Here is a 15,094-nt window from a genome sequence, read left to right as displayed (position 1 = left end):
TGACAGCATCTTTAAGTGACCTATCCTCATTAACATGGTAAAAATCACACCCACCCACGCCATGACAGTTGACAAATACCACAGCAACCCCCGGAAATTGCCTTACGAGGTTAAAAATGGAGAGGGTCCCCCGTTCCGGGAATTCTCTATCCCTTTCCAAAAAAATTCATGAATATTCCGCCCCCAGCTTAGCATATTATTAGGGATTAATATAAAAAACAGCCCATAACCCTGTTGGAGCAGTCCTCTCTCTACCGACTTTGAGGGTGTACTATCCTTTCTATGCTCTGTTCCCAATAAATCTTCTTGTTCGGCTTGCTCGTTTGCTCCATGGACTCGGTACCAGTAACCATTCTTCGGTACTGGGAACCAAGCACCAGGGAACACGGACCTGACATCTGCTCCCCACGCCTGACACTAGTGACAACTTGACCCACTGGGTTTTTGCCCGGTTTAGGGAAGTCTACAGTAAACCAAAGCAGCCTGATCTTGATTCTGGTGAGGTTTTGTTTTGTTTTGTTTTGTTTTGTTTTTTTTAACATGTTATTCAGCATCAGTATGGTGAGATTTTTATTCCTTAACATCTATGGGATCCAAATCAGTCTCTTCTCACTTCACACCCCTGACACGGCGCCTTTGACCTACAGCTGCAAGCAACCTGGCTACCATCGTCAAAGGAACTGACTGATGCCAGGCTGAGTGCTTCGGAATTACAGTGTTAGTGCTACTGCCAACAACAGAACTGCTGAAGGAGGTCACTGTTTATTGGCTGTTCTTTTAATCTTCAGAGTACCGTATTCAAAAGTCACTTGAGATGATTATTTTCTTTAATGGTTACATTAAAATTTGTCAAATAAGGTCATTTGCTGTAATTTTCAATTTTAGACTTTGATTTTTTCTCTTTAATTTAATTTCATGTTTAATATGTAAGACGTTTAGTGTTCAAAAGTAAAATTAAGATAAAAAATTAGGATATTCAGACTGTTAAAATTGATAGGAGGCCATTGGTTTGGACTGAGCTTCTGCTCCAGGCCCAACAGACCAGACCAAGATAGAGTCATTCGTGCTAAAGTGCCACAACTTGTGCACACGCCTGTCCCAGGCCGGCCGGTGGAGATACCTGTCAAGAGGCTTCCCCACCCTGGCGCCGGGGTGAGGCGGTCTGTGCTGTGTGCCACTCTTTGCTGTCTACCTGCTTGTTCTTGCAGGCGCTCTTTGCTGAGACCCTACTCTGTGGTTTGGTTGTAGTCTCCCGAGAGACTGAGATTTCAGTGGACAATCCTGATCCGACTTGTGAAGATCTTGGTCACATCAACCAAGTGTAACGTGGCTCCTCCATCAGCCGGTGGACACAGGACTTGGCCATCATCTCCTCACTGTCACAGGGGATGAGGGTTGGTCGTCCACAGAGCAAAAGGCAGGAAATGCAGGAAATGCAGATCCGGGATCGGTTCAGACGCAGTGGGGTAGGAATACTGCAGAGGGTGGAGCCAGTGGATCAGGGTAAGCCCCAGTGTTTACCGAGTGAGGACCCAGCTCCCTGTGTGTGTGCACGAGCGAGTGTGTGTGCGTGCGTGCGTGCGTGATAGGAGACCCAGGACACATGACATAAAACAATGGGAAGACAGTTACAGAACAGCCCACCAGCGCACAGGAATTCAAATCCCACACAGTGTGCATGGTGAGAATTCAGAGAAACAAACAAACAAGAAATGTCAGTGCAAGGCCTCAAGAAGGTTTCCAAGAAGAAGTTGTTCTTTCACGGGGCTTGAGGAGAGGCAGGATCTGGAGCCGTGGGAGAGATTTAGAAATAGTCTCACGGCTTGGACTGAGGTGTGAGTCCCCTGACATAGGACTCACCTCCAGGTCCCCCGCTGATGCTGTAGCATCTGAACCCCTGAGGGTTCCTCCCTCTCCTGCCTAATGTCCCCTTCCCCAACACCACCTTCGGTGTCTCTGTGGGAAACGCCCTGTCCTCAGTCAGGAGCTCCGGCCCTGCCACATGCTGTGTCTCGGGGGCAGCCACCGCCCTCTGCAGGCTTCAGCTTCGAATCTAGCACAAAGCCGTTAGGCTTGAAGGCCCAGGGCCTCCAGCTCCTCTAACATTCTGTAATTCCAGGGCTTCTGAAGTCACGAGCGTGCAGGAGGCGGTGCAGGCAGAGGGAGGGGTCCCCGGACAGGACAGGAGGGACAGCCTGCAGTGATCCTTGTCCCAGCAGCCTGGTCTTGTTTCTGTGCCTCAAACATGTCCTTTCCAGCCCAGAACTTTTTTTTGTTCCAAGTATTTTTTTTATTTTTTATTTTTATTTCAGCTTATTATGGGGGTACAAAAGTTTAGGTTATGTATATTGCCCATGCCCCACCCTCCCCGAGTCAGAGCTTCAAGCATGTCCATTCCCCAGGCCGTGTGCATCGCACTCATTATGTAGGTATACGCCCATCCCCTCCCCCCTCCACATCTGCCCGACACCCAGTTGGTGTTATTCCTAAATGTGCACTTAGGTGATGATCAGGGAAACCAATTTGCTGGTGAGTACATGTGGTGCTTATTTTTCCATTCTTGGGATACTTCACTTAGTAGAATAGGTTCCAACTCTCTCCAGGAGAACATAAGAGATTCTATATCACCGTTATTTCTTATAGCTGAGTAATACTCCATGGTGTACATATACCACATTTTACTAATCCACTCATGTATTGATGGGCGTTTGGGTTGTTTCCACACCTTTGCGATTGTGAATTGTGCTGCTATAAACATTCTCAGCCCAGAACTTTTGATCCCTTATTGTTCCCTGGTCTGAAATCCTCTGCCCCACCTACTGGCCACCTTTGGTCTCTCCCCATTCAAGTCTCTGCTGATTTGTTACTTTCTAGACAGCAGCAGCTCGTCCTGGGCTCAATCCGGACTCCTGCCTCCCTCTGAGTCCCTGGGTCATCGGTAAGGTTTCCACAGATCTTTCCTGAGGTGTGCAGGGGCCTCTCTCTAACTTCTCTCTGGTCCTGGAGTGTAGGCAGAGTGCTCTAGCTTGGCCGAGGTAAGGTTATTGTCCGCCTGGACCCTCCTGAACTGAGGGGAGAGACCCTAGACCGGGACTCGGGTCTTCCTTGCTGACCTCCACAGTCTACACCCTGAGCCATCCTGTTCCTGGTGAGTGGAAGCTCGCAAGCTCGTTCTTGTTTCTTGTTTATTCATCTCAACTGGAAAGTCCTATCGGTGAGCTGGAGGACCCTCAGGCCCTGGGGCCCTCACTGGACATAGGGACGCCTGTTCCGACTTGTCCCTCTCACTCTCTCATCACTCCCGTGCCACTCCCTCATTCTGGGGACACCTAGAATTGAGTAGAATCAGCCCCGTGTGACCCCTACTCTATCCAGGAACACAGGAAACTCTGTCTACTCCTCCTAAAACTACCCCTTTGGGATGCCTTCTCTGAAGCCTCAGAATACGAGGTCTCACTGATGAAATTCGGCCAGAACGACTTACCTTTTACTGCAATACAGCTGGGGCACAATGTAAGTTAGAGAACTCTCAGTGGCCTGAAAATGGAACTTTTGACTTTAACATACTATAAGATCTGGATAATTTTTGTCACCACAATAGCAAATGGTCCAAAATCCCTTATGGCCAAACCTTCTTTACTCTCTGCTCATGACGCTGTGTCAGAATTGCAGCCTGGCACAAGTCTGTCTACTACACACTTGCCCCCCACTATGTGCTCTCGCTCTGCCCAAATCTCAGGACCTGCGGATTCTGCCACAAGAGGCTTGTACCACTCGGGGAGTGGCTGGGGTGGAAGGCATTGATTGGGTACATGTTTCCTTCTCCCTTTCCGATTTCGCCCAGATATAGAAAAGACGAGGTTCCTTCTCAACCAATCGCTATGCTTTTATCAAATAATTTGAATATCTAACTCAATCGTATGATCTTACCTGGCATGATCTCTACATAATTCTTTCCTTTACTTTGTCTCCTTGTTAGGTAGATAGTGAGGGATTCTGGGGCTCCTAGGGATGAAAGTGGGTGCTGTTGCCCCCATCTTGGTCCTGCCCAACCCTGATTCTCCAACCTGGGGGAGGAGGGAATACTCTATGAATCTGCCAGTCAGAACTTGGTGCACCAGCTGCAAAAGAATGCAGAGGACTCTGTAGCCCACAGGCCAAGCCGCATGGGTACCATAAAGCCTGGAAAGTGACCTAGAACCCACATGCGTCGTTAAGGCTCAGGTCATGTGACTTCCAACTGTCCAATCAAAGTGATTCCATGGTGACCTGTGAACCACAGGGAGGTCTCTATCCAGACACTATAAAATAGGACGCAGGCCCTATCCAAGCTCTCTCTCTTTGCCCTTCCTTTTGTGTGCCCTGCTGTGACAATGGGTCAGGTCGTCAGCTGTGGCGTATGTACCATGCTCCATAAACCTGTATCTTGCTCTTGCCCTATAGTCCTATCTTTCTCTCCTCAATAGACCTCATTTTCATGCTTGCCTGACTTTGGCGTGTCTGGTCATTCTTCCGCCATGAGCGCACCCCGAACCGACGGTTTCAGACTAACACCTGACATCCTGAGGAGAAGGGGAGGGTCTGGCTCAACGCCTGGGCACACGGCGACGAAATCCACAGACACAGCCCCGCCCAACCAGTGGGGACAACTGACTGCCGTTCCCGGAACAGACCCGTTATGGGATTATCAAACAGGAACCCAAGAGGGCACAGAAGGACAGGCTAAGAGAGATCACATGATCACATGCCTGTTATTGGGCCTGAAAAAATGCTCCACGAGGCAGTCAATTATGAAAAACTAAACAAAACCGCACAGGGACGGGATGAAAATCTGGCTCTCTTCCTGTCCAGACTTACCGAAGCCTTACATAAATATACAACCCTGGACCCTGCTACCCCCGAGGGGATTTTACTTCTTAATATGCATTTTATCTCCCAAGCCACACCTGACATTAGACAAAAACATAAAAAATTAGAGTTTGGTCCTCAAACCTCACAAAGAGATCTGGTACAAACGGCCTTTAAGGTATTTCATAATAGGGATGAGGAGCAACAACTTCAAAACAAAAGAGGGGCCAGGCTAAATAGCAGATGTTGGCCACTGTCAACAGACCCCCAGAACGTGCTCAGTCAAACTGGGGAAAGGGGCAAGTGACACCAGCAGGCCCGTGTTTTAAATGTAAACAAACAGGCCACGGGGCGAGACAGTGTCCTAACCCTCAACCACCCCCAGGACCTTGTCCCCTCTGTGGAGTGAGGGACCACTGGGAGGTCGACTGCAGCTCAGCCCCTCGAGGCAGAGCCACCTCGCTTCCTCCCACCAAACCGGATAGTCCTGATCTTGCACTACGGGACCTCTTAGGCCTGGCCACAGGAGACCCAGGGTGCCCGGGACCGACAGCCCCCAAACTGAGCAGCACATCAGATCCCCAGGTAACTGTGTTGGTGGCAGGTAAGCCGGTTTCCTTCCTCATCAACACAGGGGCAACATTCTCGGCTCTGCCAGTATTCCGCGGACCTACACGACTCTCCTCACTCTGTTGTGGGAGTTGACAGCCTTGTCACCCGCCCTCTAATAGCCCTGCCTTTGACCTGCCATCTAGGCACAGATGTCTTCACTCATTCATTTCTAGTTCTCCCTCGGTGCCCAACCCACTATTAGGAAGAGATATTCTCTCAAAATTACATGCTAATATTTACCTACTGTCGATCATGAGTCACAGGCAAACACCACCCTTCTCCTCACGACTCCCCTCCATCTCCCATACCTTTTTCTGAATCTGAAGTCAACCCCAAAGTCTGGGATATTTCAACCCCCTCAATAGCCACTCACCACCCCCTCCCCATCCAAATACATTTAAAAGACCCTTCCCAATTTCCTCGCCAAGCCCGATACCAAATTCCTTTGCAAGGTCTTCAGGTATTGAAACCCATCATTACTCGTCTGTCCTACCAAGGCTCCCTCTGCCCTACTAATGCCCCATATAACACCCCTATTCCGCCAGCAAAAAAGCCAGATGGATCGTACCACCTCGCCCAAGATCTAAGACTCATTAACCAGGCAGTGAGACCCACCCACCCAGTAGTCCCTAACCCTGACACCATCCTGTCTCTTATCCCACCTCCACCACCCACTGCACGGCACTGGATTTAAAAGATGCTTTCTTCACCTTCCCATGACATCCGCACTCCCATGGCATCTTCGCATTCACGTGGACAGACCCAGACTCCAAACCGTCACAACAACTTACTGGGACAGAACTTCCCCAAGGATTTAGGGACAGCCCCCACCTCTTTGGACAGGCACTAGCCTCCGACCTAACCCAACTAAATCTTTCCCGTCTGTCCTCTTACAATATGTAGATGATTTATTATTACACAGTTCCTCTGAGACTAGTTCTCACCAACATGCCATACAACGCCTTGATTTCTTGGCGGAGAAAGGCTATACGGTATCTCCCAAAAAGGCACAAATTTCCTCACCTCAAGTAACTATCTAGGATTAGCTCTCTCCCCAGAAAGAGAGAAATGGTGGTAGATAGAAAAAATCTTATTTCTTCCCTACCTCTTCCCACCAATAAGAAAGATCTCCTCTCTTTTCTGGGACTAACTGGATATTTCCGTATTTGGCCCCTAATTTCAGCATCCTAGCTCGACCTTGATATCAAGCAACCAAAGGGGATCTCGACGAGCCATTAGATCCTACTGTAAATGTTCGGCCCTCTCTTGAAGCCTTAAAAAATGCCCTGACCTCTGCTCTGACACTCACACTTCCCAACCTTACCCAACCTTTCCAGCCATATACTGATGAAAGGCGGGGTGTAGCGGTGGGAATTGTAACACAAAATAATGGGCCAGACACTCAGACAGCGGCGTACTTGTCCAAACAGCCGGGTTTCGCTATCGGGCTGGCCGGCCTGCCTGAGAGCCTTGGCGGCTGCGCTTCTCACAGAGGAGAGTCAGGAACCCCCGCTGGGCAGCCCGTCACCAGCTATCCTCCACTCCCTTGCCGACCTTCTTTCACACCGGGCCCTACAAACTCTGACATCTTCTCGTGTTCAACAGTTTCATCTGCTTTTCGTAGAAACTCCACATGCATCCCTGGCCAAAAGCCGTCCTTTAAACCCGCCACTCTCTTACCTATTTCTCACGATCATTCCATGCATTCTTGCACAGCAATGCTGGATTATAAAATTCCCCACTTCTCAACAGCATTTCTCAACAGCCCATGCCTAGTTCCACCTACACCTGGGGCCCAGATGCAGCTCCTATCTGCTTGAGGAACAGAGGAGAGCGGGGTGTGCTACGGCACCCCGAGAGAGCATACTGAAAGGGGGCCACTGCCCATAGGGACATCTCAAAAGGCCGAATTGGTGGCACTAATCAGGGCACTGACACTCTCAGAGAATGCAGCAATTACCATTTATACGGACTCCAAATACGCCTTTCACCGCCTACACTCACAAGCCTCTGCGTGGGGGGAGCGAGGCTTTCTCGCTGCAAAGCCCCCCACCGTCGCCGCCCCTCTCGTTCTTAAACTCTTGCCAGGGCTGGCCTACCAACGGGGGCGGCGCTAGTACATTGCCAAGGACACCAGCGGGGCCATGGACCCATTACAATGGGCAGTAACCTAGCAGATCAAGGGGCAAAAAGAGCAGCTTGGCGAAATCCTCCCGCTGGTGCCAGCCGAATGCCAGCTCTCTCTCACGGCTCCATTAACTGCTCCCCTGAAGGAAAACATTCCCCACCAGAAGCGGGGGCCGCTCAGCTTGGCCCCTGGCTGGTAAACCTAGGAAAATACATCCTCCCACGAGAACAAACATACACTATACTGAGAGATATACATAATTCACTACATGTAGGGTTTAAATAAACTTCTACTCCGACTCCTAAAACCTCTCATCCGCTGTCCAAACCTGTCCTCTCGTCTACAAGACGAACCTGCAAATGCTCTATTCGTTACTCGGTCTCCCCGCGGGGAGTCTCTGGGCCGCCCCGTCTTCCTACTCAGCGACCGGGCCTGTGTTCCCGCCCAGACTGGCAGATCGCTGCGCTCCTGCCCCGTCACAAGCACCGGGCGTCTTCCCCGCCGGCGGACGCACTCTCTGAGTGGGCAGAGGACCCCCGCACCCCCAGGAAAGGCCTCAGAGGTCTCACACCCCTTTAGAACACGTTATCCCCCGATTTGGACGCCCCTCCGGCATGAGATGGCTGTCTCAGCCGCTACGACACTTTGCTTATTCCTGATTCCTCTGACTGCTCCACCGGAACCGCGTGGCACAATAGCACACTCTTTCTCGCCTCGGGGAACCGGCCGACACATACTCCAGGCCTACAATTCCTCTTGCTGGGTTTGTCACCAACAACCCATCCTTTGTCGGGATGACCCCTGTCTTGAGGCCGCCCCAGCTCATACACCCACAGTGTCTCAAGCAAAGCCATTTAGGGCCACCGCCCAGTTTATTCCATCCATACCCGAGCCCCTTCGTCTATAGATCCCGACGACTCCTTTCGCTTTTACCCTCCAGCACCATCCTCCACCCGGTCCGCCACCGGCCATACCGGCAACAGATGGCTCTTTGGGTCGCAAGCAACCTCCTGCATCATCGCCCTCTCGGGTCCCTCTTCCCCAGCTCGCTCAGGCCCCAAGGGAGGAAACGCTGTCTGCTGATTTCTTAGTCACACGTCACCTAAAGGAGTACGTAACGCTTCAGATGTCCACGCGGGCCACGTGCCATACACTGTGCTACATCCCATCCCGTCCTTTCCTAATCTGTGCACTGTGTCCCTCCACACCTGCATTCATCGCTGGTGGGACCCACTCATCCAACATAGCACGGGGGAACACATACGCCACAGCTCCTGCCCCGCTGAGGCCCTGTACTCACTGCAAGTCCCCATTTCGCATCATGGCTACATCGCTCACCCCTCTTAAGGCACACCGCTGGCCCTGGCCGACCCTGTCTCCCACCAGGTCTCGTGTTCTTGGGGGGCATAGGCCACAGAGGAATGGCTCTGCAATGTATAAATCCCAGATGAACTAGAGGTATTTTGTCTACAGGGTGTGTTTTACCACCGGATAAGGATGTTTCCATCCTTTCCAAAAATCAGTAATATCTACAATCCCCCCTCACCAACACCGCCAGAGGACAGCCGCAGGCCTCCTACTGGCCGGCGTAATGACACTCTGGAGCCTAGCGGAGTGGCAGCAGGAATTACCCACAATGCACTCACGGCCAAAAATATCACTACCACCACGGCTGCACGGCCCAGGATACCGGAGAGAGCTTTAACTCCTCTCTGCTTCCCGTAATTCATTAGCCGCCCCGGTCATAGGTAACAGAATAGCACTAGACGACGTGTTAGCTTCAGCAGGAGGAGTTTGTGCGATGGCCGACCCCTCAAGCTGCTCCGATGCAAACCCCACAGCACAGGTAGAAGAAAGGACACACAGACTCTGGAAAACGCAGGGTGGCTAAGAAGTTCTCTGAAAAGGACTTAGCAGACTCAATTTTCTCATCCCTCCTGGTTGTTTGAAAAGAATTATTTACTGCTCCCAGAAAAACCCTCTATAAAACCCAAGCCTCTTCCCTTTCCTCTTGTGGACACCTTTTCTGGCCTACACCCATCTGCACCCAAATGTCCAAGATAAACAGCATTTTGTTACACATGAGGCTTCAGCGTCTCCCTCTCAGCTCTGGACCTAACAGATATGTGTGCATATCTTGTTGAGTATTGTGAACTGAAATAAAATATTAAGGCTCCCCCCACACTGGCTGGCTGAAGGGACCTCCTCTTGGCCAAAGGAATATCCTAAAACTAAACTGCCTGCCATGAGGAGGGAGGTCAGACATGCCTCATCACGCCCCCCTCCCTTCTTGGAGACATCCTGCGTAACCCACTAACAGGCCTAAGTGTATGCAAGACACACCTGCAGGTCCTCAATTTACACAACAAATATATGTCTGGTGGCTTGTCTGTGATTAATGATGTCAAGGGAAAAGAAGCCAAACTGTAAAGTAATTTTAAAGAGATTTATTCTGAGCCAAATTTGAGGACCATGACCCAGAGCCACACCCAAGAGGCCTTGAGCAAGTGGAGTCGCTGTGGCTGGGTCACAGTTTGGCTTTATACATTTCAGGGAGACAGGGGTCACAGGTAAAGTCATAAACCAATATGTGGGAGGCATACATTGGTTTGGCCCGAAAAGGTGGGCCATCTTGAAGCGAGGCCTTACAGGTTATAGGTGGGTTTAAAGATTCTTTGACTTGTAATTGGTTAAAGACATGAAGCTTTGTCTATGGGCTTGGAATGGTTTAAGATAAGGAGGTCTGTTTATCAGAGACAAGCCAGGAACATATATTTGTTGTGTAAACTGAGGACCTGCAGGTGTGGCTTGCATACCCTTGGGCCTGTTAATGAGTTACAAAGGATGTCCCCAAGAAGGGAGGGAGGGGCATGATGAGGCATGTCTGACCTCCCTCCTCCTGGCAGGCAATTTAGTTTTAGGGATATCCCCTTGGCCAAGAGGGGGTTTATTCAGTCAGCTGGGGGAGGGCTTAAGATTTTATTTTAGTTCATAAAAGTCACCCAGGCCTGGCTGCTGGACTCAGGCTTAGGAAGAATAGAGAGAAAGGGAATTTGTCTTTCAGTATCTTTCTGTTGCTTTTGTTTTTTTCCTCTCTACAGCCATACCCAGGAATCCAGTGTCTCTGACCGTCTAGCAGCCTCGCACCCAGCACGATCCCTGTTGCTGTCTATGGCCATGTTGGGAGTGAGTGGAGAAGAGACAGGGACACCTGTGGTCTGCAGGACCCCAGCTACTTGGAGGCTGAGCTAGGAGGATCGTTGAACCCAGGAGTTGGAGGCTGCAGTGTGCCATTCTAGCCTGGGTGACAAAGTGAGACCTCACCTAAAACAAGAAAGAAAGCAAAAATGCCCCAGGAGATAACCACTGATAACTGTTTGTCTGTATTTCCTCCTCCGTTTTTCTCCTTTCCATCTAACAGCACAGATGGATGGAGGGGAGGTTTGAAAAAAAATGCTTCTTCCAATTTATATTATTCTACAACTTTTAATATTAATTTATGATGTGGACATTTGTCATGTCAATATATAGAGATTGTTAAAAAGTATAGTGTGGTATTTCGCTGTATGTGTACAGCTTATTTTATTTAACTGCCCCAGTGCTCCCCCTCATTATTCTCTGCTGTATGTCGTGCCTCAAAATACTCTTGTACTTATTTCTTTGCACACTAGAGGGCGCGTTTCTATAAATTTCTAATGAAATTTATGAACTGAACTTGTCCGCCCCAAATTCGCATGCCGGCGCTCTAATCCCAGTGTCATGGTATTGGGGGCGGAGCCCTTGGGAAGTGATGAAGTTGGGATGGAGTCAGGGGGCTGGAGCCCACGTGATGGCATTGGTGCCCTTAGAAACGATCCCGAGAAGTCATCTCTGTCCCTGCCATGTGAGCACACCGCAAGAAGGTGGGGCCTCTACAACCTGGGACGAGGCCCTGCACCTGACACCGGATCTGCCAGTGCCTTGGTCTTGAACTTCCCGGTCTGCAGAAATGTGAGAAATGCAACTCTGTTGTTTATAGGCCACCCAGTCTGCCGTATTCTGTTACAGCAGCCCAAACCGGCTAAGATACTAATTTGAGTGAAAGCGCTGAATGAAAGGTTATGAATATTTTAACTATTAATAGGTACTAAATTACTTCCCCGAAAGGCCATCTGTTTATACCCACATCAATAAGAGAGGTTTAAAAAATTGTTTTAGTGTTACAGCTCTTTTTTTTTCTTTAATTTTTTCCATAGCGTGTCATCTCTAGAGTGTTACAGCTCTTTTAGAATTTGTCTAGCAGGTTTTCTGGTCCTCACGGGAAGCCCCCCCCTGCCCCCCCCCCAAATTAAAGAAAATAAATAAATAAATATTGTTAAGGGCCAAAAGCTTCGAGACTACTGACTGTTATAACTTTTGGCCATATAATGTTAAAGGCTGAAATTTTAACATGGTCAAAGCTATTTCTATAATGTCACAGTGTGAGTTTTGTGCCGAAAAATCATTAACCTGCTATCTCACTTCTGTAAAACTGCTTGCTAAAGACAGTGCCCCAAGCGTGAGAATACAACACCCGTGTTCTGCATGACCGAGCCCTAAAGTGCCCAGATCCTGTTGCACCAGGACATGAGAGTGATGTAATGCTGCTTTTTGCCCCTGTAATCGTGCTTGCTCTGTCCCAGTGATTTTTACCCACGATAAAAGCTTTCTGCTTCAAAGGCTCAAGGCTGCTCTCTGTGCTACCGCCTTTGGTGGTGCAGAGCGTAGTCGCTCACCAGCTAATAAAGACTCCTGATTTGGCTCAATTCGGTCTTCAGGTGGTCATTTCTCACGTCTCAGACCATAACAAATATATAAATAAAAAAGAAAAAAATTGTTTTTGGCCAGGTGCAGTGGCTCACGTCTGTAATCCTAGCACTCTGGGAGGCCAAGGTGGGAGGATGGCTTGAGCCCAGGAGTTTGAGGTTGCTGTGAGCTAGGCTGACACCACGGCACTCTAGCTCAGGCAACAGAGAGAGACTGTCTCAAAAGAAATAAAGAAATGTACAAATATGGAAATGTTAACACCCTATTCCTAATTAACTCCCTTGTTAGACTAGTTAGGTTTGCACAGAAAAAACTTCTGTTTCCTAAAAACTATTATCATTGTGATGGAGCACTTGTTCTGTGGCCTATGCTTTTGTTTTCTTGTTTTAATTCTTTAAACGATACTTAAAATGAGGTAGACATTTTAACTTCACAAGGTGTGAAAACTGAAACTTCGTAGCAACGCTTTAATTGGAAACATTTCTTACAAATAGGCAAAACTAAAAAAAAAAGTGGTGCAATTTGTTCCCACTTCTCAGGGAAAACTCCACAAAACACTGGAGCTGCCAGATAGGAACGTCACAAGTTTATCTCATTGTCCATATGGTTGTTTCTCGCATGCTGGTAAACATTCTTTTTTGAGACAGAGTCTCACTCTGTTGCCCAGCTAGAGTGCAGGGGTGTTATCACAGTGCACAGCAACCTCCAACTCCTGGGCTCGGGCCATCCCCCTGCCTCAGCCTCCTGAGTAGCTGGGACAACAGGCCTCGGGCACTGCACCAACTAATTTTTTCTATTTTTAGTAGAGACAGGGTCTTGCTCTTGCTCAGGCTGGTCTCAAACTCCTGAGCTCAAGGGATCCGCCCGCCTAGGCCTCCCAGAGTGCTGGGATTACAGGCGTGAGCCACCGGGCTGGCCCACTCAGCAGTCTTGATCCTGACCTACCGTCTGTCTTTCCCAGTGCCCCTCTGGAGTTTGAGGACAGCTGCTGCACAACCATGATAGGAGACCAGGCTTGGGATATGGTTTCCCATTGGTTTGCATGAGGGAGAACGGAAATGTAGTAGCTGAGGGGAAACAAAACGGTTTATGCAATTGAGGGATGGGATTTTCCTGGCTGAGTCACATTTTAATGAGTACATCAATGATACACTTCCTCCATCTGAATGTATGTTATCTCTTTCAGCTCTAACTGTTCTTCAAAGGCAGAATCAACATGAACTTAGAACCAGATCATCACAAATCGTTAAACCATCATTTTCAAAAGTAATTAAGCATAATTAGTCACATTGTTCTCACTTGAAAATATTATAATTAACAATTTTGTGAGGGCAAGATATTCTTTGTATATCAAATAAAAACTGTTATTTTGGGTCCATGCAGTGGCTTATGCCTTTAATCCTAGCACTTTGGTAGGATGAGGTGGGAGGATTTCTTGAGGCCAGGAGTTTGAGATCAACCTCAGCAATAATGAGATCCAAAACCTGTCTTTACAAAAAGTTGAAAAATTAACCAGGCATGGTGGTACATGCCCATAGTCCCAGCTACTGGGGAGGCTGAGGCAGACAGCTTGTTTGAGCCCAGGAGTTGGAGGTTGCAGTGAGCTATGATGATGCCACTGCACCATAGTGAGCCTTTGTCTCAAAATAAACAAAAAAACCCCACTGTCATTTAAATTAGTTTATGTTTATCCCATCTTTCTAAATCTATTTTTAAAATATCTTATAATTTGTGCATTATGTATTGCTACAGTAGAACATCAAACACTTTAGAAATAAATAAGTAACCATGCAGTTTAAAAAGCAGGGAAGATGCCTGTAAAGCCTTGGGGACCACAGATCCCAGACACCTGGTTTCTGACTGTGACTCCGCCTTTCTAAAGGTTCAACGGGCCTCTCTTTCCTAAGTGGCTTTAAAGATCAGAAATGTCAGTTTTTGGCAGACAGGGTTGCAGAATTCAGAGGGGATCTGCCAGTGTCCTTCCTGTCTGCACCACAGTCCTGCCTTGCCAGAGGCCTTGGTGACGGGCAAGGACCTGCCGCCACTGTTGGGTCTGGCTGAGAGAGAGACGCACGAATCCTCATGTGTAGCAAAAGGCTGTTTATTTTGAACTTCTGGGTGCACAAGGGTGGAGGCTGAAAAAGGTGTCCCTGAGAGAAAAGGGAAGAGGCTTGGGTTTTATAGGGGGTTTTCTGGGAGCAGTGAAATTCTTTTCAACCAAGTAGGAGGGATAAGGAAAGTAAGTTCCCCTCTTACAGTCCATTCCCTCACCTCTCTAGGGTTGGGCAAAGCCTACTGCCTAATACACCCCTAGGAAGGGGAGAGCCTGGGTTTTACAGGAGGTTTGGATGGAAGCTGGGGGAGTGTGAATTCTTTAAGCCTAGCACAGACAAACAGGAGTCCCCACTCACAGCAGGACAGCCTGCCTCACTCTGCTCTTTCCACAGCTGTGGGAGGGCCCTTTGAGAGCAGAAGCTACAGAGGCTGAGCAGGAAGGGGCGAGAGAGGGAAACCAAAGGTCACATGCAGCCAGCAAAAGGCGTTCCATAAATGCTGTCCAGAGAAGCGCAGTTGCAGCTGGTCTCCAGAGGAGGGAAAAGTCCGGGTAACGCAGGTCAGTCAGCCCGCAGCCCGGGGCTGGCCCAGAGAGACCCCCCCGCTTACTGTGCTCAGGACACTGGGAGCCTCGGAGCCTTGAGCCTGGACTTCCTCCTCACCCGA

General features: G+C 49.1%; 1 non-coding gene across 1 annotated transcript; it reads left to right on the top strand.

Annotated features, from left to right (window-relative positions):
* Window positions 1–11,836: 11,836 nt before the first annotated feature.
* Window positions 11,837–11,897, top strand: LOC123633722. The gene has a single exon (XR_006733737.1). It is a non-coding gene; the product is annotated as a U7 small nuclear RNA (small nuclear RNA).
* Window positions 11,898–15,094: the final 3,197 nt, after the last annotated feature.

The sequence above is a fragment of the Lemur catta genome, chromosome 2, assembly GCF_020740605.2.
Source record: "Lemur catta isolate mLemCat1 chromosome 2, mLemCat1.pri, whole genome shotgun sequence".
NCBI classification, from domain to species: Eukaryota; Metazoa; Chordata; class Mammalia; order Primates; family Lemuridae; genus Lemur; species Lemur catta.
The sequence above is the reverse complement of the archived record's forward strand: the minus strand, read 5'-3'. Positions and strand labels throughout refer to the sequence as shown.